The sequence below is a fragment of the Saccoglossus kowalevskii genome, chromosome 17 (genome assembly GCF_978046115.1).
Source record: "Saccoglossus kowalevskii chromosome 17, keSacKowa6.1, whole genome shotgun sequence".
NCBI lineage: Eukaryota > Metazoa > Hemichordata > Enteropneusta > Harrimaniidae > Saccoglossus > Saccoglossus kowalevskii.
This window is the reverse complement of record NC_140657.1, coordinates 21,319,118-21,347,001: the sequence shown is the minus strand read 5'-3', so window position 1 is coordinate 21,347,001 and position 27,884 is coordinate 21,319,118. Positions and strand designations below refer to the sequence as shown.

Here is a 27,884-nt window from a genome sequence, read left to right as displayed (position 1 = left end):
TTTAGAATTCAATTTATCAATTGTTTATGCTTACCTGACTGACTGACTATATAGTACATTTATTTACAACCTATGTTGTATCTGTTTGACATATATGTGAGCCAAGGATGTACAACAAACTGATTGTGGTGAGAGTAAATGCGAAAACTAGATATATAATGGGAAATTAAATTTTAATTTAGTTAAATTGATCAAGAAAAAGTTCATAAAAATTGGCAATAAGTCATGTTAGCATCCAAAACAGGATAATTTGTAATATATGCAAATTAGGCAAACTCTAAATGACTTTGATGGGAAATGTATTATACACTCTTCTTATAATGACTGAATTCTTTCAGTAAACTGTAGTAACAATATAATTTTACTGATATTCAAAAATATACTTTAGTATTCCTGTAATTAATCTATTAAAAATGTTTTTATACTCTCTTATGAAATTAATTGAATATTAAATTCCATATTTTTGTACAGTTTATGTATACATATATTGTATTATTGAGCGTAGTTAAGTTAATTCAGATTCTAAGTCCAATTGTTGTACATTCTATGTATACATAAATAGTACTAATATTTGTCAAGATGCCAAATTATACTTCATTCTGACATCATTCTAACATAAATTTTTTTGATTACTCTTTATTTCTTAGTCATGATATTGTACATTTTATGTATATGTAAATTATACAATATTTAGGCATTGAATCCTATGCAAAAAGTCTGTACATTTCTAGTATACAACAAATATACATTAATGAATTTGTATAAAGTGTGTATACAAATAATGTACCACCGGTACTGCTGTTTTCTTGTATGTATGAATTTTGTATACAAATAATGTACACAATTTCAAAAAAGTATACTTTTTGTACAGAATATGTATACAATTAATATACTATTGGGGCGTACAATTTGGTATAGGAATCCAAAGTTGTGATGCTCAACAGTGTTTGAGGCTTGGTTTTAATAGGATTCTGACATGAAAACACCCTTTTCGCCTCTGTATTTCCAACCAATATGCACAGCACCATCAGGTTGAACATATGCCAATTTTTGAAAATAAATTTTTAAAAATGTGTGAAATGTACTGTAAATTTATTTAATCAATCTTCATTGTCAATTTGCCATACATTATCATCGAAACAACAACAGATATTTCAGATATCAGAGACAACTGGGTGGGTGTACATTGTCCTATATTGTAATTTGACAAACCTAGCATTTGACTTGTACAACAGGAAAAATCTGTTGATTATCTTGTTGATCATTGCCAAATATGTTTTGCATCAACTCAGTAGATGTATAGAAATAAAAGTGATCTTCCTGTATTTCACCCCTGTTGTGACTGGCCAATCTCTTAAATGGTATAAACTTACTACCAATGATTAGAGCAAATAGTTCACCAGTTTTATTTGTTTTGGGTACACCATAGTGCTCAAGATAATAAATACACAGTTGAGTAATCTATCTTCTATCTTGATCTAATCTATCTAATATTCTGGCTCAAATATCTAATAATAAAACAAGCAAAATAAAGATTACAATTGAGTGAGCTAGGAGTACTAATTATTTCTGAGAGAACAACATAGTTTATTGACTTAACCAAAGGTAATATTTTACCTGCATAGCTACATACAAAGGAATATGTGGGAATCTTACCCTTAGATTGTTAAATACATTCCAAAGGAATAATTGTCTGACACCATCTTCATAATTGCGGTTACCAGCCCTTCTTGCATTTCGATTCTCAAGTACTTCAATATAGTCCTCAAACTGAAACAGAAAATGAGAAAAAAGCAGTTTTTGTAAACTTAGAAACTTGAAATACTTGTAATGACATCATCAGTTAATTGCAGGAATGCTATAAACAGGTAAGTTGTCATTCGATGATGTAGACCAATTGCAGAAGGATCCCCTGTTGCTGATTCATCTTCAATCACCATAACAAGTGGTTCATGATTCTTCAAGACTGCTAATAATGTCTCACCTATGCTTAGCCATCTAATATCAAAGATTCGTTTCAATTTTATAGCCTTCTGGATTATCAACTCGGCAAAGTCCTTGAACTTCTGCAATTTGTTTGGCGAACGGCTTATATAGGCATATAATATAGATAAGGTATCATAACGTGGCACCATTTCAGGGATATTTTTGCATGCTTGACTGACTGCTAGATGTAAATAATGACATACAGAATGTATGCATACAGAGTAAGGATTGTCCTGATGAATTAAAACAATTACCCCGTTCATATCTGAAGCCAAACATTAGACCCATCTGCTCAGTCAAATTCTTTCTCTTAATTCATCTTTTAAAGCATTAAAAATAGTTTTGGCCTTTCCATCCCATGTGCTTTTCATTTTCAGGAAATGATGCAGTGGGAAACTTTGTTGTATACTATATTAATACAGCATGTGTGTTATGGCCAAAACAAACTTATTTAACTCAGTTTATCATTCCTGTTACATTGTACTTGCTCTCTTAAATCCGCTATTGTTATTCACGATACTACGTGTGGTTAGAGCGCCACCTATGGTAGCATTGGAGGTGAGACGGGAAGTAGAACTTGAACAAACAAACGAGGTGGTTATTGCAAGAAATCAATCGTATGCAGTTACACATAGCGTTGGTTAAGTTTTGTGGCAGAAACTTCGAAAGACTGGCAGGTTTACAGTTTACAAGCAATCGAACGTTTAGTTGATAGCTGGGTAGATCTACAAGTACGGTGAGAGACACTTTATGCAGATTAATCTTGTTATATTTTAGCGAGTCGTTTCTCCATGCGGCAGAGTTGTGTCGATGATGTAATAACATGTTGCAACCACGTTGGGTGATCGCGCATTCACTTAGTGATCACAGCCGGGAGCCCAAATAATGCCAGTTTTCAAATAATAATAGTTCAGTGATTCATGAATGATTTACTCTGTACTGTCATTTTCTGAATTTGTGTGGTATTTTATATACATGAAGGTTATTTACTGAAAAGTATGTGTATTTTTCTTGTTGCCTGAGGGCGCTATTACTGTTGATATATTTCCCTTTGTGTGTGCTCTTATGGAGCTGTATTTGTAACATTGACAAATGCTTGGTGAGACTTGGTGAGACATTCTGTTTTTTGTATTGTTTGTATTTTTGCAGTCAATCATTCTATACCATCAGAGTACTATTCAGACTGTATACATGTCATAACTGGTATCATGAATAGGAATAAAGCATAACTTAAAGGGAAACTGTTGTTTCATAACTGTCTGAAGAATGCATTGACGTGGGAGACCCATAGCCTGTCAACAGTGGTGTCTATATATTCCATTGAGTCAATAACATTTATACGGGGCTCTACAGTTTTGGGAAATTTATACGGACACTACAATGTGTTTCAGTTCTTCTGTTGGTGCTCTCATCTGAGCCAACGCCAACAAATATATGCTGCAATAATAGATAATTCTATTTTGTTGCAGGAACCTGATCGCACAAAATGACGACTGATGATCGTTACTTTTAAAATGGTCTTTTTGTTGTCTTCAACCTAGAAGACAAAAGAAAATGCAGATATTTTTATATTGATGTTCGAAAAAAGCATATTGTTGTTATTGTACCAGTGATGTAACAGTCAATTGTAGCAATACTAGAAACAGAATTGTTTATTTGCATTTTTAAATAAAACTGCATTTTATAGTAACTGAAATTATCTGTTCCAGTTGAAAGCCTTGGGCCACTTATTTTTTGTTTGATGCGATTATTCCTGTAACCACAGGGGCAGCAAACATTATATAACATCTCTGTACATGCATTGGTTTATTTGCTTTGTCAATGTTTATTTATCTGATGAACAACTCTGGTCCAGATCTGAATGAAACTTTCTGCTTTGAATGATTAGAGAAGCTGAAAAAATAAATCTGCCATCAGAAGGCTGGTATGGAGGAATTGTGTTATTTAATATTATTCTCTTACTGTGAGGGTGGAATTAATGTGCAAAGTATACATAGCAAATACATTTTTGGTGTTGTGGTTGGGAGAACACTAATCGAGAGTAAGAATCAAAGTAAATTAATTCAGGAAATTATAAATAAAATTTAGAGGAATTTTCCACTGGATGATATTTACTGTATTCATTTGATAGTGCTTGCAGTAATATAAATGCATCGTGTTACACTTTTGTATTGCAGGAAGACTTGCAGTTATCGTTAAAGGTGGTGAAGCTACCATCATTGGGCTTGTTACTCTTGGACAATAGCATGATAACATGCAGACTTTAATAGCAGGTAGATGGGTGGGGTGATTGTGGTGGTGATTGTGGTGGTGGGGTGGCTTATATGTGTACAGGATGTGTGATTTTAATGCATTTTTGCCCTCAGAAAGTATTTACTTATTATTCTTTACAATATTGCAGGGACGGATAAAGCTGTGACTGCATCACATGTATTACAGATGGTTTTCCTAGGAGATACTGGTTTTCGCTGCCCATTTGCCTACTAGAGAGTTTGATCCAGTAACTCTGCTGTATGCATTGTTTTGAGATGCTATTAAATGGCTTAAAAAAGCGCACTACATATGCTGTGTGGATGGAGGACAAGCAAATCGTTCAATTGTACAGTAACATTTCAATGGCAAAGATCCAGTTCTTGAGCGTTTCATTATACCAAACCTATTTACATGAGAATTGATGGTGATGTAGATAGATCCTTGGGTATGTTAACTGAATTTGGAAAATAATTTATCAGTTCTAATGAAATTGTATTTATTTTAACATTATAAAAACACTGAGTAAATCAAAATTCTTCAACCGAACATAAAAGAGCCATTTTTGTATTTCTTGTCTTTATTCAGCACAACCTGAAAAAATTTGAAAAACGCTGTCTTACGGGGAAAACGTCGCGCGCATTGCGAAATGGTGATGGAAGGATTTTATGGAAGTTTGACCAAGAATCTCACAGCCTACCCCACTACACTACAAATTTGGACGTCAGAGCATTTTCAATTAACTCCATCGACCCGAATGCGAAACTATCTAGCAGAACAAGTATTGAACAAACAAATGTTATATAATATTAATGAATTACAAATTGCCTTTGCAGACTTTCAGAACCCATCGAACTAAGGAGCAACAAGTGGTGAATGTAAAGATCTATATGCCATAATATTGTTACTCCAGTAATTTGGATTTTCTGCTACTTTTGTTTGAAGCCTTCCATGTCAGAAAATATTCCATCTTTCATTAGATCTTGTCCACCTTTTCTGCTTCTTTCTGTGCATTATTTTCTTCCGACGAGCTTCTGTCTTCTTTAGTTGCATATCACGTCTGATATTGCTCTGCACCAACATCACTTACATCTCGTGCACAATTGTTTTGCCTCTTCTTCACCTACATTAGCAATACTGAGAACAACTGCCTGCAATCCATGCAGTGTTCGAAATTAACGTCGGTCCGTCGGCCTCACGCCGAGAGTGGGTGTAAAGGGCCTAGAGCTGTAAAAAACCATCAGTCCTTGTGACCGACCATAAATTTATATTTAAAAAAACGTTCCACTATTTAGTATGATTGTAAGACCAAATATATAATAAATATTGATAGTAACTCCAGAATTGTTTCAAAATTGCGTTTTCTTGCACATTTGATCAACAAATGGCATCACTCATCGACCTGGGCATACGAGTCATAATTCAAGCTCGCCGAATGATCGCGAAATGCGCCGAACGTGAGAACTGTAACAAACGATCTGATTGGTTGTAGGCCGATCAAGCCTCTGATTCAAACCAATAGAATTCGCGCTTACATTTTATGTTCCGCCATCTTTGATTTGCATCGAACACGCTGGTATCAATAGTTGCAGAGTTACGTCCACATCGAAGTATGTGGCGATATTTAAACTGCCAGGAGCCTGCTGCTAAACGTGTGAAAACTACACAAGAAAGGCGTGACAAACAGCAAGAATACGAATGGTCTAGGCGTAAACCACGCACATTCCAAGTTAGCTGGCAGGCGGAGTTCAAAGACTGGTTACTTTTTGATAACAACAACAAGGTGATGTATTGCTGGCCTTGTCGAGGATCCTACGGTCAGCTGTCGGTTAGTAAGATTGTGAACACGATGCAAAATGCATGTCAGATTCAGAGTCGGCCAGTGATCATGACAGTGTTTTTTCTGAAGATTTTGATGAATTTAGTGACGATGAAAGAAATGATGATGACCTCTTTGAGGCTGCAGATAATGTATCTGATTAATTAGTAAATAAAGGTTTTGCAATTGCAAGCTTGTATTATCCGTTTAGTATTTGTTTGTTAGCTAGAAGGACCTACAGTTTTAATTTGACATCGGTCCTTCGGGCCTGTTATGATTTTCAGTTAATTTCGAACACTTATCCATGTCCTTCAACAACGACTTGCATGACCAACTAACGAGCCTATCTTTATGTATTTGTAAGTCACTCATGTTTATCAGTGAAACTCTTTCCTTCTCCAAAAAAAGAAATAATGTGTATGCTACATCTGAAATATGGATCGGCCCTCATTTGCGTTTGACGTCTGTAACACCTTTCCTTGAATTATGAATGTTCATGAGTATATCCAGATGACCAGATCAGGTTTTCAAACAAGGACTTTTTGGCATAACATTCCTGTAGTTTCTCTGACTGCATGTTGCAGTGAAATAATATTATCAGAGGTATTTCTTGTATCTGGATTGACACTTAAAGACTGTCCATCCTCCAACATAGAATCCGGAAATGCAGATTTGCTAACATCAGCCTGGCATCTTCTGTAGGTGTTTGCGGCTCTGCTCACTGAGTTCTCGGATAAGCCCCCTATTTATTTATTAGAGAATTGTAGCCATACATTAAATCTGGTTAATGGAGGGGGGGGGGAGAGAAGAAAGACCTTCCTCACCGCACTGCTAGTTATATAAGCATGAAGTTTTTGAATGTGAGCCGTTAATATCTTTCTTCCGTGGTCCTCCGAGTCTCCATTGCAGTTCTCTTTAAAAATCTTGTAAATTTCTGTCCACTACATTCTGATGAAAATTTCTATTTTAGCTTTATTGGCAGGCATAACAAGGTTTTGTAATATTTGGTTTATCTGAAAGAAAAAAACATAAACTGATTATCCATCTCACAATTAAAATGTATGCCTTTAAAATGTGGAATACTTATTAATGTACGTAATAAATCCATAATTTTGATTGCTGTGATACAAACTTATGATAGAGGCCTAGTCTTCAATGGATGATATTAAATCAGTCGGCCAGTGCAAGATCAGGTGTACCCATTGTGTTTTTTCCCTGATTTTTTGGCAAATGAGGATAGGATTTGGTAGTAATATATATTTCAGCAATGTAGCAGTGACATTTTGTGAACATGAGTTGATCATGTGTAGTTTTATTTTTATCTAGAATTTAGTTGACTCAAAAGTGGTACTACGGAGACTACACACACTTTCATTATAACTATAATAATACATGATTAATTTTATTCAGTGCAATCAATTGAACAAAAAAACTCGGGTTTAGGTTGGCATATAAAACATTTCCTTTTCATTCAGTACGTTCGAAGTTATTATATACTTTGAAAAAAAAGAGACCCCCCAAAAAAATGATTGTTTGCAATTTGTCTCGCAGCATGACATAATGCACTATTTGAAGACATAACGAAAACTGAGATAAGTACTACTTTGGCATCATTATTGACAGCAGTCCTGGAATTACAATATGCAATGATATTTTTTTAACACTCTCTCCAACCTTGCAAATCTCAGAACATTTCACTTCTACAGAGACTACATTATCACAAGGCAATATATTTCAATTGTTATATTAAAAAAAGTTATACATGTATGAAGACAATTAATGGGATTTGTATGTATGCAGATGTAAGAAATGGGACGATTTAAAAAAGAAAATGAACACATCATGTTTATACAAGTTTTATTTTGTGTTGCAAAAACTTTACATATTGTTCATTGTGGAAAAATATGTTATGAGTAATTTAAGTAAGTAACTTCTAGATTAAATGGCAACAAAATTCATGCAATAACCCTTGAAATTGTGGTTGCATGTTATTGAGTTAAGCTACTATGGAGACTACAGGGCAAAATCTCTAAATATGTGTACCGAGCTTGTTTTGCAAAAATGAAACATGAGCACATGTATATATGAAGTTAACATCACTTAACAACTTTACCCAGCACACCTTGTTTTCTGTTTAAACATTTTATCCTGATTTTGCAAATCTGAATTGAGCACGTTGATTGATCAAAACTGGGGGTTGGACAACACAAACAATGTATTCCTATGGCTGCCTTGCAATGTCGGTATTATCTGGCCAAGCATACAGACCTAATCTCGTCGCCTGCATAAATTTTAATTCAGCCATATCTCCATCTATCCAGTATCTGTGAAATAGGGTTGACCATTATTGCGAATCGCATGTAGTTGTCTTGTACCTTGTACCATCAGAACATGGTCGATTGCGCTGGACAGTTGACCTGTCTACATAGACGAACTGCCGGATAGATGTTGATCTTGTTTTTTCTAAATCACAATATACTGTTACAATCTTTAAATCATGGCTCATGGTAGCTTCACAAAATGTTAACAATTTTTTGGAAACATTAACGACTTCTTAGCTAGCGAATACTGCCCAATGACACATTTTTAACAATTGCCCCAAGTTCATCGCATACTGATTTTCCATGTGATGTTTCAAACTAATTTCTGGTGATGGGTATGTTGTTGTGACTGATATCTGAGAAAGGTTTGTATCCTTTATACTGGGCAGCACAACAATTTGTGAACTGGTGGATTCTTGTGAAGGCTGTGTTGTTGCTTTCAAAAACTTGGAGAACTCTAACATCAAATTGATATACACCATCATGTTTTGTGTCATTTGAGATTCAAATGATACTGTGTTTCACAAGTACTTTCTCACCATTGATGACTTTATAGTAGTACAATTAATTGTAATTGTATTGTACATGTAGGACTTTAACTCCTGATGAGTGAGGTACTCCATGTACCTTACGAAACAGTACTGTAGAGTCAACTTTACTCGTGTAGTCGTGTCTTAATTTCTCTGTCAACATATGTAAATCTGCTCTACAAACTCATCGTTTAGTATCCAGCACTCTGACCTGGAATCATCGACTACTTTCCTGTAATAATATTTAACTTTAACTCTAATCCTCCATTAGGTATAACAATAATTTATTCTTGCATCCATGGATGGGTCAAGATTTGTCCCAAAGTTGGGCGATCGGAGGGTCTTGTTGAAAACATCTATTTAATGAGGTCCTGTAATGGTTGCGAAACTGTTCCTCGAAAAGACACTTCAGCTTTACAAATTCCATCGTCACGTTCAAAAGCCATATTGAACAGCAATATTCCCAATGACCAAACTGTCGCAGATCTAGCAAAATAACGGCGGGATGTTATCCATTCTGGGGGACTGTAGACTCTAGTTCCTGAAGGAAAATCAAAATCATTAATAGTAGTTTCTGCTAATAAGCTGTAAAGATATAATATCAGTTAGGATTTCAACATTAATAAACCAAAAAATTTAAATTCTAGTTAAAATATTGTGTTGTAATGAATATGTTGTACAAATCAATAATGTCCTAGTTTTTACATGCTGTTTTGAATGGTGAAAAGCATTTGAATTCAAGATAGTGAACACAGACTTACATGAATGCTGTGTGACTATGGCTGCAAACATACTTACCACTAAAATCTGTGTCTACTTTATATATCTTTAAGAAAAGTGGCTGATCCAAAGTCAATAATTTTTAGTTTGTTCGTTTCAAGCTCCACTAAGATGTTCTCATCTTCGTGTACAACGCCGGCTTCATGGCAACTAATCAAGGTTTCAACAATTTGTTTGAGAAACCTGCGTGTTTCAACTTCGCTCAGTGCACCTTTTCTTGAGATTAATTCGAATAGATCCATTGCTGGCTCAGGTTTTTCCATTACAATGATAACATTGTGCCCTTCTTCTAAGTATTCAATGAATTGAATACATCCCTGTATCCCCTGGACCTTCTTCAATAGAATCACCTCTATCAGTGTTTGCACACCAGTGAGCTGAAGTAAAAAATAACACATGTTCAGGTAAACTAAGGTGTAAATTAATTGTGAAAGCATCTATATTTCAGTACTGGATTTTTACACGCACGAGTGACTAGATGGTGTGCCTATACTCACAAACATGAAACTACTAAATCCGAAGTTGCAAGGAGACTGCACTTAATGAATAAAATAGCCCACTTTTATAAATATATTTTGCGCATTTTTAAAAGTTGCTCTTTGATTTAGCAACAGTTACTGAATAGCCTATCCTGATCCCTGTGAGCTATGTTTGGGCTTACAATGTGGTTTTGAGCAAATAATTATATTAAATTGGCCTGCAAATTTAATTATTCAAAAGACAGTGCTTTGGTAATGTTTGGCATGCTCATCAACACTTGTTAATCTAGAGTGACTATTTTTTGCAAGGTAAAACAACAAGTCCAAGTATGCAAACAAGTCGTGTATTGTTTTATTAAACGAAATACAATCAACATATGAAACTATAGCTTTATTTTGGAATTTCTGTTAACTTTGTGTTGCTACATGATGAATGAGTGCAAGAGTTACACATTCATGCAATACAAAATATACTGATAAAATCTCATCTCAACCCACAAGACTTTACTTCTGCGAATATATTTTATCGCAATCTTGAAAGCAATTCATATAGTGATTTTTTATTTGCGACCACTTGCGACATTTTCAAATTTGGTAATTGATGGCGCATAGGAATCTTTGAAAAATGGTTGACTGGGAATCATATATGACATGTTATGCATTTGCTCTAAAAAACATATCTCGAAAATGAAAGTGAACTTGAACCACCAATTGCATTTTTTGTATTCTGCAATGTTAAAATATGGCTATTAAGATAAAAAATACGAGTAAACTATGACATGCAATTAACAAATGAGGCAGTGATACCGATTTCGTTCAAATATGTGCATAGTGGGAGTAATGACATTTAAACTCACAGGTAATTGGTTCGTCATCCTGTGTCCCTTGTGGACTCCTCCTACGACATATGTGTCAGCGACCACGTTGAAGGATAAAACACATAGCATTTTGGACCAGTTTGTTTCACAAAAAAATAGTTTTATAATAACATTTCCAACCAACAAGAATAAAGCATCGGACGAGCGAATATATTAATTAAATTCAGTAATGTCAGTAACGGACACTTTGTAGCAATGTCTTTAGTAAAATACATTATTCTCGAAATTTTCATCAAAGAGGTGACTCACTGGTAAACAAATCCAGAATATAGTTTCACTCTTGTTTATTCAACTCATCATAAGTAATTGAAATTAATTCCCATACAAAAAGCCTATAACGACCAATTGCAGTAAAAATTAATGACCACGTCTGCTCGGGGAGACGTGCAGAGGTGGTCCAGCCATAGCCAGTATGGCCGATACGGCTCCTACGGCCTTGCTCAAGAGACGACTGAAAGTAGGCAATAAAAAGGTTCTTATGAAGCGTATCGAAAGTTTGAATAAAATAAAACAGAATGAGCATAACCGCCATGATACGCTCATTAAAAAACATAACATTCGTAGTAATCAACTGATATTATCCTCAGAAAAATTCACCACAGAAGTACAATAATTGAGACGGTTCTAGACTTCTATGTGTATTATATAAACTACCGTGAATCTGTAATTATGTTACAAAACCTCATATGCACTACTTATGAAGAACCACATACAAATGAAAGCATGAATGTATTTTGTTTGATGGCGAAAAGTTCGAAGTTTGTTTAGTTGCCCGCGTCATCCGCATGACAGACTTGCATGAACCTTGATCTTTCGTTAGTCGTTGTGGCGTGAACGAGTTTGACAATTTGTTCTGTCGTTTGGAGGATATCCGCCGTCACCACTCAGATACAGCTAAAATCAGCCAATCACAACAAACGTTGAATGTCACTGTTAACCAATGACAATCGTCAATTGCACTTTCATCAATAGTCTCGTACTGAAAGCTTTATTATGTATGGTAGAAGAAACTCAACCGCAATGAAGACACTCTGTAGAAAGAATGCGCCACATATCCAGCAGGACAAAGCTCCTTGTCATTTCTGACTCAAATGGCAGAGGATTGCACCGTCATTAGACGCAAGAAAGTGTGCTGAAGCCATGGGAAGTACAAGTTGTACTTCTCCCCGGCATGGCAATTGCCCGTTTTAAAAGTGGCTGAAGACGCAGTGGCTGAGGAAAAGAAATTCTCTACAAACCATTGCCCTCCACTTGGGTGGCAACAACAGTGTCGCTTGCTCGTTGCACTAAAGGACGCCCTGCAAAAACTTCACAGGGGAATTCTCAACATAACTTGGGTACTGTCTGGGCTGCTGACTAGACCAGGTCCTGGTTTCGCCTTGGAACAAACTCAGCCACGCCAAATCATGGTCAGGTAGGTCAACAGACAGTGTGCCAAGTTATGTCACGCTGAGGCACCTCGCCCCCGTAAACTTCCAGAGGGTGTCATTTTTTGCAATCACACGCGCCTCTTCTTGTCCGGTAACGCGAACATCAAGGTGCATCTGTTTGCCGATGACGGTGTCCACCTCAACGAGGAGGGCAAGAAGGTGCTGGCAAAGGTACTGGTGAGATCTTCTGCTTACCAGCGGCAGTGAATTCCTCGAAAAAAAACCCAAACCAAACCAAACGGCCTTTTTCAGGGCCACCACATCCTTCAAAAAGGAAACTACCGTAAATTGTTGCACACATACAACATATATCACAGTTGCACTGCGTTATAATTAAATTGAATTCTGCTAAATTTGTTTAAGTGATTCTTTATTTACAGAATATGCTACAATTAACGAAAATGTCTTCAAGTTATTTGTTAAGTGGTTATTATTATCATATTATTTCATATACTTCGTTCTATGTCTACAACTAGCACACAATTCCATCCATGATACTGAGCCGCATCAACTGGCCCAATTGAATAATATGAATAAAACGAATTACTATGTCACTAACTATTACTATGTCACTAACTATATCCTTGTAAACACACACATTAAGAATAATTAGTCTTCTTGTCTGATCCATAACTGACCCTCCTCACATAGATGGTGTTCCGAGATTAGTGAGCATGAAGCATGCTGGGAGCGAGCACTCACGATGCAGTGGCCAAGCAGGGGCAGTGATATGTGTGTGTGCATATACATACGCTGACTAATGTATGGCTGGACACTCATGGTTAATAAAATAGCAAACTTGAGTAATTGTACTAATGTGATTAAACATTACACATGTGCATATATTTAGCATTTGGATGACTAATTGGCCATACATACAGAATAATCTGGTGGTGTGTAGCCCAATCAGTTCTTCTTGCCTCAGTAGCCACACAGAACTAATACGGCATAGCAGATTACATGTTCCATGCATGTCACAGCTATTTCGTGGTATAGACGAAAAATTAAACATCTGCAAAATGAGCAAACGTCAGATTGTTTGACCCAATTTCACCAATCATGGTTACTGACATCTGTGTATAATGAAAATTATCTATTGGATGTACATATTGAATGAATATTGACCTTCACTACCAAACAAAATCAAAGAACTTTTAGACATGTTCTGGTGGTATTGGAGACATGTAATTGATATAGAATTGAAAATGCAATATCATAAGGCTGCCTGGTCTACTACATGCTATATGACGCTTAAATATACACCAAGCCAATCATTGAACCACCCACTCGATCACCCAATCCATTCACCAAACCAAAAACAACCACCCTTCTAGTAAGTGAACAAAAACCATTGTCCACATCGATCAATCCATCAAACACCAAAATACCTGCCTCCTAAAACATGTGACATACCTGTGTGTGACTCATTTGTAATATACTCGGCATGTCTCCGTTCCAGCAAGAACTTCGGTACGAGACAAATGTAAACAACTAAAATAGTCAGTCAAGCTATATAGTTGACGATAATAGTCTTCAGATTTGTTCACGGATAATAAATATTATGATAGTACTATATACTAGATATGTTTTACCAACCAACAACCGGAACTATACATATAAATATTAAACTACAAACTAATAATTGTTTTCATTTTACATAGATTGGCGCATGATTTTAATCATTGTTGGATCGAATTGTTAAAATCAATAATTTTGAAAGGTAAAATTCATGTAAAACACCTATTCAAGTCCTACAAATAATCGTCCTTATGTTGCACATTCTAAGTACAGAAAAAAACAAGAGATATTCAATAAGTAACAGTATTTTAAATTCATGAAGAGAAAACAAAAGACACAATTTTAGTAACTATTGATTACCTGACTATAGTCTTGTCTGAGGTTATATTTATGCTGTCCTTCTTGGTCAACGACATTGTCTGTAGGTACATCTGCCAATACATAATCAACAAAAGAAGTTTATTATTATTATTATTGGAAAATGTGAAATTCTTACGAAGTGGTGAAAACACAGAACGATTTGCATACTGAGATTTCACAGTGTTTTGCATGAGATGCTAAATTTTCGAAACATCGAGTTACAAAATTGACCATGAATATATTTTAGAAACCACACTCGTTTTTGCGAGTTCTCGTCTAATTTGTAATCCGGTTTCCAATTTATGTTAACAATTAACATACCTTCTAGTTACGGGCAACATACATTTTTTGTTTTGTTGAACTTCAGCATATAGTAACTCGAATGTTAATTAACAGTTATTTTTCCCATAACTCGAAATTTGGTTAACTGTCGTTTGGTTAATTGTTAACCGAACGTCAAGTTACAATTTGGCGTGGCATCTCGTTTTATACTTGCCTACAACAGGATTAACAGACATAAAATGTAAATGAGGTATATACCCTAAATACACGGTGTCAGTACCCGATTCAGGTGGACGGATCACTCTTGTAAAAGTCGGTGAAACTAGCTTAATTACAGTGTTAATTATTGCAACAACAACTGTAAGCACAATTTGATCACCCCATACATCATATTTTGAATATATTGGTCCCAGCTCAATTTCATGTCCAGGAGATCTGCATTCACAAGATCCTATTAAAATAATGAATGCAGAAGCGGATTCATTCTTCATTTACTGTTTCAATTATTTATATTAACTTAATAAACAACTTACATTCGATGATTAGCAATAAATATACAGTTAGAAAGAAGAAGAATATTTATATGATATAATATTGCAACATGCATATATAATTAATTCCAAATTCAAGATTTTCTTTAGAATTTATCATGTAATCAATTACTATTTGTCGTAACATCAGATGATTCAGAACGTCTTAGGGGATATTTAGTTTTCCACTCATCTGGTCACTTAGAGCGTGGAACAGGCAATTGCCGTCACCAGAAGTCGGTGGATTTCTTATCTTTAAGCCTTCTTTCCGTAGGGCAGCATTCAGCTCATCAGTATGTTTTGCAACATGTTCTGCTTCCATTCGTGACTGTTTTAACACATTTAATAAATCCAAGAACTCTTTGATAAACACTGTATTATACAAAAACATAAGAATCGTCACAGGTCACGTTTATGCTTTACTTGTAAGACCTATATATACGACAGCATTCCATAATGTTGGTACTTTTGTTTATAAATGAGATTGGTATACATACTACTATCTTCCTGCTTTCCTGACATATCGTCTTTGTTTCCAAGTGAACCAAGTATTCCCTTGACATATTCTATGTCTGATGTTTGCCATAACGTGGTATCTCCATTGTTCCCATGTAAACAAAACCAGTGTTCCAATTTTAAACAGTTTTATACATTTTAACCTGGCATTAATCCTATAATATTCTATCTGTGGTACTAGGTGATATGTAATTATTAGATTGAACTGCATCATTGTATTTCATTAAGCATTTAGTTAATGGTATTCAATACTGTATTTCATGATTTATAATAAAGATAACAATATAATTACGTATGTAGCTGGATTTAGTGTACTGACTGGCACAGCAGAGTTATTGGCTAAAATTATAAAGTAATAGCAAAATACATACACGTGAGCACAATATGCAATGAAACGCGATTATAACGAGCGTGAATTTGAATCAGGAACACATCACTCTACCGAGTACAATAATCTGTTTTAAATAACAATCAATTAACAAATTCACGATCCCACGCCAATGTAAACAAAAATCCATTTCTATTTCTTACCGGGTATTATAAATAAACTTCAGGATACAGATTTCCTCAAAAATATCAATCATGACATCATAGGTCTCGGAGAAACATGGCTTACTCCTGAGAAACAAGAATGTTTAATTTATCTGGTTACTATGATTACTGATTTGTACGAAAGAATAATAAGAGAGGCAGGGTTTCAATCCTCATAAGAAAATCAATAAAAAAGGCATAACAATGCTGATATGATTTGGTGTAAATTAAAAAAAAAACAGTTCTTTAATATTGACGAAGATTTGTACATTTGTTTTTTATATAATCCGCCAGAAAATTCAACTAATCAGTCAAATTCTTTTTTTGATCAATTGGAAAAAGTTATAACTGGTTATAGTTCTAATGGTTCAGTTCTAATTATGGGTGATATTGATTCCCGAACTAGTCTTCTCAGTGTTCTCACCAGGATCTGTTTTTGTGGGGCCATAAAGGCCCATCGTTTGAAAAAAGCAGGGCCATAAACTATAAAATTGGGCCGGGGTAAATTGGTTTAAGGAAATGTCCCCCCTACCTATCAAAGAATAACAATTTCCATGGTGTAACCATTAATGGGTAAATAAAATTGGGTCAAGGCGAAAGTCATAACACATTTGTTTTGCACATGATGTTCAGAGACTTCTTGTTGTGCAAGGTTTAGGGAACCGAGGACTGAGGTTTTGAAAATACTCTTCTTTGTTTCTGGTTTCTCCAGTGATGAAGAGCTTTATTAAAGTCAAACTGTGCCATCTCAGGTCCTTCAATTTCTATTAGGGACAGGATATCAAGTCTCTCAGGACCTAGGCTGTTTCTTACCGATGATTTTATTATATTTTGCTCACTAAACCCCCTCACAGTCAGCTGAATGAACAGGTAAGGTAAGTGCTATTGCTGACAATTTCAGTAAATTTGGAAACAAATCTCTGAAATTTATGAATAATTGACCACAAACTGGAAAAGTTGGCAACTGGATACTGTTGAATCAATACAAGTTGTTTTAACTGTGTCTGTGTCCATTCTGCAACAGTGTTTTTACTGTCAACAATATTGATATCATTCTTACACACCATAGAATCACCACAACCTTCATTATGTTTATCACATTTATAGTGTTCCATCAGCAGTTCAATTGTGTCATTACCCAACGTTTCTAACTCTTGTTCACTGAGAAATGTTACTGGCTTCAGACCAAGAATACTAAATGCTGACACCAATTCTTGACTGTCCTGAAAAAGAAATATAGATAAATTAGTTAAAAATAATATTTTAAGCAGAGTGGTTTGCAAACATTACAATGTATTTTACGTAGTGTACACATACAATTTTAAAGTTTAAAATTATTAATTAAATTTAAATAAAAACATACCTCAGAGAATCTGTTGGAGATATTCTCTGTAAGTACATCAAGAAACTGTTTCTTGACATTCAATAAATGTTGGATCTTCTGGGCACCTGCTGACAGTTAGTGTCCTTCGTAGGTAAGTTTTCCATCATCTTCAAGTAGTTTCTGATTAAATTCCTCCAGGAAAGTTAGTTTTGACTGATGCTCACTTTTCAAGTCATGTAACTGTGCTAATAAATTGTATAATGCACAAGTCTATATCACGTTTCTGGAATAGCATGAATACTTGAGTAAAAGGAGTCATAGCATCCAGCATAAGGTGAGTAACACCTACAAATTCATATTCTGTAAGTTTCTTAGCATAGCCTTTGGACTGAAGATTAGTTTTAGCCATCTTCAACAAAGAAAGTTACCAGTGAATCCCAGGTACGGTACACAGTTTCCATTGCTTTGTAGAAAGATAGCCACCTATCTGTCTGAACTTCTTTGTAGGTTCATTTAATTGCTCCAGAATTTCAGTTATTTTTTCTACACGCTTTGCAGATCTCTTAAAAAAGTAAAAAAATACCAGTCAATGTCTCTTGATAACTGTTAATAACACTTACTTTGTTGGCAGCTTGTGATGTACACAGCGCAATTTTGTGTGCTATGAAATGAATGTTTATAAGTTTGGAATTAACTGTATTTTCAGACGTGCAGATACACTATTGCTCTTGCCTGTCATAACAGCCGCACCATCACTTCCTAAACCAGTCATACATTTGGTTTCTACTTTACATATCTTTCAGTTTTTCAGTAATAGTTACAGCTGTTCCATCACTAACTTTTTCATTTCCAAGAAAATGGGTTACTTGTATAAACTGGGAGTTTGACAAGCGACAATAAATAACATTTTTTTGTCATCGCAATGTTAGTACTCTCATCTGTTATAAGACTACAAGCAGGAGATGTAACTAGAGCATCTTGCAATTCAGACCTGAGAACATGGGCAATAGAGTCCTGAAACTCGGTTGCTATGACATCACTGTGGTAAACAGCATTCTCGCCACATTTTAATTGATTTATATCAGGACAATGCATGTCTTCTAGGAAATAGAGCAGACCACCGTATTTACGAATAGAAAGTCCTTCCTTTGACATCCAATATACACTTTTCATTCCAGCTATTACACCCATTTCGCGTTTTGACATTTCTCGCTGTACAACATCGGCGACTGTGTTTGATTGCATTGCCTGTGCAGCAACTGCAGTATTGTGATACTTTTTCTGCATGTCTCGTTAACGTACTGGTTTTGAAATTATTACCGTGTCATAGCATTATTATTTTTTGAAAATACACACCAACTACAGTACATCAAATCTTCATCATCCCTGTATTTCAGCCATGGATGAGTTAACCAGCTTCGCTGAAATCGTCGATGTTCCTTGGCTTTATTTTTAGTGACACTCTCCGCAGTCGCCTCTAATGATATTATGTCAGAATTTGAATACTTTCATGTTAATAATTTCACTATTTACTCTGATCATTGTCAAATATCCACATTACCCAAAGTTGGTTATTTGGAGCAAAAGAGTGACAGAAATAACAATTTAAACCTGCCTCCTTTAAAATGGAAATGGAACACGTTATCCTTTTTCAACTGGTACCCATTTTCCAATTAATAACTTTAATAAGACTAGTTACAGTAAAACACAGGAGAACATTAATTAACCAAGCCACTTCTTCATTTAATAATAATGTCAACCATGCTGCCACTGGAATCTTTAAGAAGCAAAACTAGAAATAAAAATCATAAATGGTTTGATAATGATTGTAAATTAAAAGACTATCTTGTAGCAACTGCAAAATTGATTAATAGATTTCCTTTTGACAATAATCTTAGGGCAACTTATTATGCAAAAAGAAACAATTTAAAAAAATATTAATCCAAAAACATGTCAATACTTTAAACAATCTCCATGCAAATAAATCTAATGAGATGTGGAATATTCTAAATCTTATGAAGGAGTCTAATCAAGACAAGAAAAATATTAACCATGTCTCAGATAACATGAACTTACATACGTTTCATGATAGTGTTAAAAATGAATTATTAAGATTTGAAAACAGTGTATCACACAAATATATATTCGATACAGAAATTACGCAAAAAGACATTGTTAATGCATTAAAAATACAAAAAAACTAAAAAAGCAGCAGGCTTGGATGGTTTATGTATTGAACTTTTGAAATACATTTGTAATTTCTTAATTGATCCTCCAGTTAAATTATTGTATTTAATTCATGAATCTTCAATATTTCCGGATATTTGGAATACCAGTATAATTACACATTTATATAAAAAAGGTGACAAACATGATTACCAAAACAACAGAGGAATATCTGTATCTAGTTGTATTGGTAAATAATTTTGTAGCATAATAATTTCTGGTCTTAAAAACCATATTGAAGAGAACAAACTAATCTGTAATAACCAAGCTGGTTTTAGAAAGTACCATCGTACTATTGATCAAATTTTTGTCTAAACCCTAATTTCCAAACAATTATGTAAGAAAAAGAAACTTTTTGTATGTTTTGTCGATTTTGCTAAAGCTTTTGATTCATTTTGGAGAATAGGACTTTCTTACAAACTTCTTAAATATAATATTGTGACATAAATTGTAAGTTAAAAGTACAGAGCCCTGACTGTGTGAATGAAAAGCGCACATGTTTGGATACTTTGCAACAACCCATTGCACATGTTTATTTTTAAGACTGCTGATACAGTCACTGGATTGTGTTGTCAGCAGAAGTTCAGATACATACATCCTGTCTCTCCCTGTGGCATAATGGTATGTCTCAGACAGTGACATGGTGATTGTGAAATACCTTGGAATGTGCTGAGCCCAGTGTTGTTGGCAATGAAAATAGATATGACATCATTGACCCGAGTCTCCTACTTTAAATTGGTAGAGCTTAGATTAAGAGTGGTTTATTCCACTACCAACATTGGCATCCTCTGTACACTGATTTGTCGGCTATTTCGAGATAACCAATCATTTCGTTATATACATTTTATTATTTGCATGGCCATAAATTAGCTAGGGTATTTAAGATGAGACATAAGGGAAAATCTTTAGTCCGGAAGGTGACCTGACTTGATCCTGTAACATCTTGTGATGCTGATTCCTGACTCCAGTGAGCTGTACCCTATACAGGGGTACATATACAGACGTGCTGTGCAGTAATCCCTGCTGATCAACAGGAACCACTGAAGCTCACTGCCTGAACTACTCCCGTTGTACCAGTGCCAGCAGATAGCAGTGCAGTTGCCGATACTCCCTGGACACAGAGCACTTATTTAAATTGTAGTGCAGCTGCTTCGACAGTGTGCCAGATACGAAGGAACGCAACATTGCACATTTCTGTCCAATGGAGAGTGGAGTGTTCCCTGCAGCATCGATCAAGTCTCTAATTTATTTTATTTTACAGTGTAGTCCCTTCCTTGCTGGTTCCAGTGACCAGCATCCCTGTTATTTGTTTATTAAAGTACAGGAAACCGTATATATTGTGTCGTGTTGATTTGTTATAATTGTTACTGGTATATTTCTTTCTCTGCACAGTCTCAGTTGTGGTGATATACATTCACCAAACGATCCCCACCCCGTGACAGCGGACGAGCTGAGAGGGAGGAGACTTATAAGATAAGCACGCTACCAAAGACAAAGACTATTAGACCGGCATTAAAGACAAGCTCCCCGATCCTGAATACGGTGTAGCCCCATAAAGCCCCCCCCGCATTTAACGTCACAATATCAATGGAAGGGTTTACCGTCTCATTAAAAATATGTACTCTAATACTAAAACACATATCAAATTTAATTACCCAGAGTTTTGAAGTTACAAAAGGGGTGAAACTAGGCTGTGTGATTAGTCCAACATTATTTAATATTTTCATTAATGATTTTAAAGACCGCCTTGACAAAACAAACACAGAACCACGAACATTGAATAATACACCAGTAATCTCATTAATATATGCAGATGACATGGTTCTTATTTCCAGTACATCAGATGGATTTCAACAAGCTTTGAATGAACTTGAACAATATTGCTCAAATTGGCAACTTAAAATAAACGTATCTAAAACTGAAATTGTTATTTTCAATGAATCACCACTGCAATCAAGACACTTCTTTAATATTGGCAACCAATGCATTAAATGTAATAAACAGTATATTTATTTAGGGATTATTTTCAGTTCAAATGGTAATTTCAATGAGACAACAGCCAATATGGCAAAGAAAGTTGGAAAAGCACTTTTTGCTATGAACAAAATACTAAACTGTATTTACACTTATTTGACGTTTTTATAAAACCCATCCTTCTATATGGATCAGAGGTATGGGGACAATGTTTCTGTCACACGCAACATAATATTACCGTAATTGGTATAGTACAGGTGTGATGGTTCAAATACCAAAATGGCAACAGTAACATAAAGACTTCCCTGGCGGCGATGATAACATACGAACACGGAGCCAACAGATGAGGTTTCAACTGGTACTGGTATTATTATACTCTGCAAACATCAAGTACAATAACGCGGTAAAACTCCACTACTCCAATAACTAGATACTTAAACTCCAACACAATTCAACGAGATCTCCGATCTGAACTCAGTGCTGAACAACTCCCCTATATATACCCACACTGTCTATAAATAGACATTACATCAGCATACATAATGAGTCTGGAATTTACTATAAATTTCTAGAATGTTCCATTACCTTCTATTGCCTCCTACAGTGTTCCATTACCTATTCAACCAGTTTCTAAAACAATATAGAACATTCCACCCAGACACAGTACGGTTCTAGAACATTCTCAGTGACACGGAAGTGGTAAATAAGTCGTATGCGACAGTTTCATCAACAACAACAAATGGGGAAAAACTCAATGGAAAAAATTCATTTGAAGTTTTGTAAGCAAATCTTGCAGACGAACAGGACCTCATGTAATTTAGCAGCAAGAGCGGGATTGGGACAATATTTTCTTTAAATGTAGAGATGAAGTTTACCTTACAGGTATTTTAATTAGTTGATTAGGAAACCAAGATGACCTCCCTTGTCCACAAAACAGGCATTCTATGAACAGAAAAAGTCATCTATATCAAATAGTTGGTTCATTAATCTTAAAACCATATTACAGGAAGTATCATTAGATTTTCTTCTGAAAAGAAAAATTCTCAAAACACAAACAGCAACAATTTGTAAAATTGTACATTCAAATTTACAAAGCAGGTATGTGAACAAGTGGAGAACTGCTATATCAAATGAAAATTTTAAACTCAGAACATATTCAAAATGTGGGGCCTTATTTACTTAATTTGAATGGTGAAAATAGAAAAATGTTCACTAAATTCAGGGTTAGCGATCATAGTTTAGCTATTGAAAAAGGCAGACATTCTATCCCAAAAGTACCAATAAATAGCAGATTATTACAAAATTACGTTGGATCAGTTGGTGTGAAGTTTGCTGGACACGCGTATTTGCTTGATATGAAGTCGTCTGTTAAGTTTGCGGTAGTGTGCATGTGCGGATTTTTTTTTCAAGATGGCCGTGTCAAGGGTTTTGTTACCGATTGCCGGAGTGATTGACTCCCGTGTGCGAAGCACAAAAGGGAGTCTTTGCAGTTACCCTGTCTGTCTGTATGTCTGTATGTATGTCACTTTTTGTTCCACCGTTATCTCAAGAACCACTAATCAAATTTTGGTGAAACTTTGTACATAGATGCTCTGGGATAATGCGCAGAGTTGATTAGGTTTTGGTAAAAATCCATGAATATTAATTATCTAATTTGAATGATAATTAACTGATTTCAAGCTGTTCCATGACTGTTCCACTGATATTTGAAGAACAACTCATTGGATTTTGATGAAACTTGGCACAGGGATGCTCTGAACCAATACGCAAATTTGATTAGTTTTGGGTAAAAATCTATAAATATTAATTACCTAATTTGCATGATAATTAACTGATTTTAAGTTGTTCTATGACTGTTCCACTGATTTTTGAAGAACCACTCGTTGGATTTCAATGAAACTTGGCACATGGATGCTCTGAACTAATGCACAGACTTGATTAGTTTTGGGTAAAAATCTGTTATTATTATTAATTACCTAATTTACATAATGATTAATCAATTTTCGGCTTTTCCACTGATATCTCAAGTACTAATCATAACATTTCAATAAAACTTGGTACATAGATGTCATATGACACTGCACAGACCTGGTAGTGTTTAGGGTAATATCAGTACATATTAATTACCTAATTTGCATAATTAATTAATTTTCAGCTTTTGATATTTCGAGTAGTAATGATCACATTTCAATGAAACTTGGTACATAATTACTTGAGGACTGTGCAGAGACCTAATTAGTTTTTGGGTAAATATTTGTGCATATTAATCACCTTATTAGCATAATTAGTTAATTTTCAGCTTTTCACCTGATATCTCAAGTACTAATCATCACATTTCAATGAGACTTGCAACATTTTCTAGGACTATGCAGAGACCAGATTAATTTTGGGATAAATAAGTGTGCCTATTAATTACCTAATTTGCATAATGAGTTAATTTTTTGCTGTTCTTTGGCTGTTGCACTGATGTCTACAAACGACTCATTGGATTTCAATGTAACTTTTAAATAGTACCCATCACATTTCAATGAACCTAGGACTATACACCATATTAGTTTTTGGTAAATATGTATGCTTCTTAATCACTTAATTAACATAATTAATTAATACTGCTATCTCAAGTATTGATCATCACATTTGAATAAAACTTGGTACATAAATGCTCTAGGACAATAGGCAGCCTGATTAATTTTGGGTTAAAATCTGTTCATATTAACTCTCTAATTAGCATAATAATTAATATTTTTTGGGTTCTAATCACATTTCAATGAAACTTGATACATTGTGCAGACCTTATTAGTTTTACACTTAAATCTGTTCATATCAGTTACCTGATTTACATAATTAGTTTTCAGCTATTCCATCAATATCTCAAGTACAAGTAATTTTGAATTAATTTTTAATGTATCTTCAATACTCTCAGCACACGGGAGTTCTTTCTAAGCTTTCTTTGATTTTTTTAAGTCTGTAAACATGACCGATCGTATTGAACGAGGTAATGCCCGAGATCGAATGATTCTCTTGTTATTAATTTTCATTTGTAGAAAAACTAAACGGATTAAAACATTGGGAATTGATAAAATGTGGACAAGTTTCCGAGTTGGTGTAAAAAACTTTCCTACCTTGTTTATATTTATTATATGCGTGTACGTATTTAATCTCACTCTTTCATTAAAGTTTTCAAATTACACATACAGAAAACTGATTGACAAGCACCTGTGGAAAGGACACTGCACAGCTGTAATCTCGTTCAGTATGAAGCATCAGGGACAGGATTTTAAGGATCGCGGGCAAAACAAAAGCAACACGTCTGTCTGTCTAAGCAACGCAGGAACACTGGACTAGGAGAATATTGGGGTAGAGGGGTGGATGATTATTGAGGGTTTGGATGAAATGGGTAGTGTCTTTGATAAGCGAATAATGAAACGAGAGGTTGGAAAAATAATAAATTCAGAAATGCATTCAGCTTAAATAAATAACAGCAGGTATTTTTTTTAGATGTGTTTGATTTTGGAAGAATTCGTTCTTTGGTCTTTTGTTCAGAAATTGAAAGGTGTATACTAGATTTAGTGATAACAGGGAAAAAGCTGGAATGGGGTTGGATGTAATGAGGGAGGAGGAAGATGACGAATGAAGAGGTAGGAAGAAGTTAAAAAATAAACTTATCCTACCCCGATTTAAAGTAATGTAGCAAAGGGAATAAAGTGTAAAAATGATAAATACAAAAGATTGATATAATAATGATCATAATTGACAGAAGAAAATCGAAATGGAAATAAAAAATCAGGAAAAGAGTATACTGAGGTTTAAAGGGCGTGACATAGAGAAAGGGGATAATGCAGTAAAGAAGAGGACAAAGTGGTTGGACTAGAGAAATAATAAACAAGCGAATGAGTTGAGACGTGAGTAAGAAGTTTGAAAAATGATGAGGGTAGTAGTAAAGCAAGTTGTGGATACAATTCTCGTGGAAGAAATATACTCCGAACAAACTGTGTGAAGAAGTAATATTTTATTACAAGTGATGTCACACAATTATGTTGTAAGGCCAACTGCCTGACACATTTTATATCTTTTAGTTTTTGCTCACCTTCATTGGTGTCAGTAGTGAACAATTGCACTGCTAGTTAGTGTTGCAATTTAAATTTGTTGATTAGACTGTTTCTATACCACACACTGAGTGACGTGTTGCAGTGGTGTATTGCAAAATATTATGCCTGAGTTATTCCTTGGCTGTAGAATAGATGTAGTGTTAGGAGGAAAAACGGGGATTAATGTTAGGACAATGTCCCATGCCATCTAAAGAGAGAAGTGCCTTTCTCTTTTGTCTACTGAGTTTTCTGTCAAACTTACGCAGACAGTAATGAACAGGTTGTCCATGATTTCTTGTTAGCATGGAATGAAACAGGAAGTTTCTTCTTATCTCCAACGTTTGCAAACAAAATCAATGTTAATCATTACTTTGATTTTTCCCACAACTGCAGTTACCCCCCTTGACATGCTTTTGAAAAAAGTCCTGTCTCATCCATATTTAAAAATGTCTCTGGGATAATACCTTTCACAAATAGTAGTTAGAAGCCGTTCTTTCCATTCATCCACCTTCGCCATTTATCTTGCCCCAAAACAATGTTGTGTCGTTTATGTAATATTTTTAACCAACCATTTAGATGTATTGGAATTCTGGTTACTGATGTCTGCAGAAGCACACGCCCACACACTGGTTATGGGGTGAGATCAGTGCCAAAATTATTTTTATTTGCTTTATTTTAATGTTTTTTTTTTTATATATATTGTCATTAAATTGAAATTTTTATATTGTCTTCGCATTAGGTTGGCATTGTTTTTGACATTTTCATGTAGATTTAATTTAAAATTAAAACACAAACAATAATTTAATGCATTTACAATATGTGATTTAGTTCATAGGGCCCTGTCATAATTTCAGGTTTGTGCTACTTATTGATAAGTAACACTGGTCCACGGTACATGTCAGATCTTCTATATAAATACCATAACGCTAGACAATTGCGCTCGTCGTCAGACGATCGTATATTAACGAAACCACGCTCCAAGACTAAATCATACAATGAACGTGCATTCCAATATTCAGGTTCAAACATTTGGAATTGCATATCCTTCTCAATTCGCCATTCAGTTTCGCATTCATCATTTAGGAGGACATTAAAAACATCACTGTAGTCAATTTTACTAGTTTTAATTTGTTTTTCTTTTCTATATTTCTTTTGATATTTATTGACACTCTTTTACGTTATGTAATGCGCATAGAGCTCATTTTAGGAGAATATGCGCATGATAAGTCCTCTAAATTATAATAATAATAATGATGAGATAACACATAATCATAGTCTTTAATTTTTAGCTCCCGTGAAACGGAGCTTATGTGTTACCGGTGTCTGTTGCAAAAATACTGGTAATATTTCATCGTCTGAAAATTTGCGAGTTTTTGTATATAATGATTTATTTGAGCAGATACAGATATCAGTACGGCGAGTACGCATGCGCAGTTACAAGAGTGACGCAGCCATTTTTTCAGTTTGACGAAAAAGCATGACCTTTTCTAAATTCAATTTCACTTCGTGCGTCATATTCATCAATAGACAAAATTGAAGGCAGAATCCTTTACAATTTTCTGCCAATCTTGATTCGCAAATATGCTGGTTACATGTACAGTGTTCTCCTCGGGCCTTTCAAGCACTGCTTGTCGCGCCCAGGTCGAACCTCGTACTTGTGATCCATTATAAGGGCGCATTGGATTGTGGGAAAATCAATGTGTATCAATACAAATATCGCGCATGCGCAGCGCGACGACTACATGTGCCTGTGAAATGCCTATTTTATGGCTTATATTATTACATTTGCAAGTACAAATGTTAGTCGTTGTATGATCACAACAAATAAATTTAACGCCAAAAAATGCTTTAGTTAATTGCACGGTCGCTGAGCTATATAAATATTCATGACATTTACATAAAGAAAAGTCCATGGTGACGTCACCATGGGCAAGCGTACTGGCTACACGCAATGTCGTTCGTCCAAGCAGTATTTTATCGTCGATTTTGTCCTTGTCAGATGACACAGACAAATTTATCAGATTATGAGAATTATGAATGGTCTACGGAACTAAATGAGCCA

General features: G+C 35.0%; 1 long non-coding RNA gene across 1 annotated transcript; it reads left to right on the top strand.

The window, feature by feature from the left end:
- Positions 1-2,571: 2,571 nt before the first annotated feature.
- LOC146732740 (uncharacterized) lies at positions 2,572-4,786 on the top strand. Its single transcript, XR_014926822.1, has 3 exons — positions 2,572-2,659; positions 3,136-4,259; positions 4,388-4,786. It is a non-coding gene; the product is annotated as an uncharacterized LOC146732740 (long non-coding RNA).
- The last annotated feature ends 23,098 nt before the right edge of the window (positions 4,787-27,884 follow it).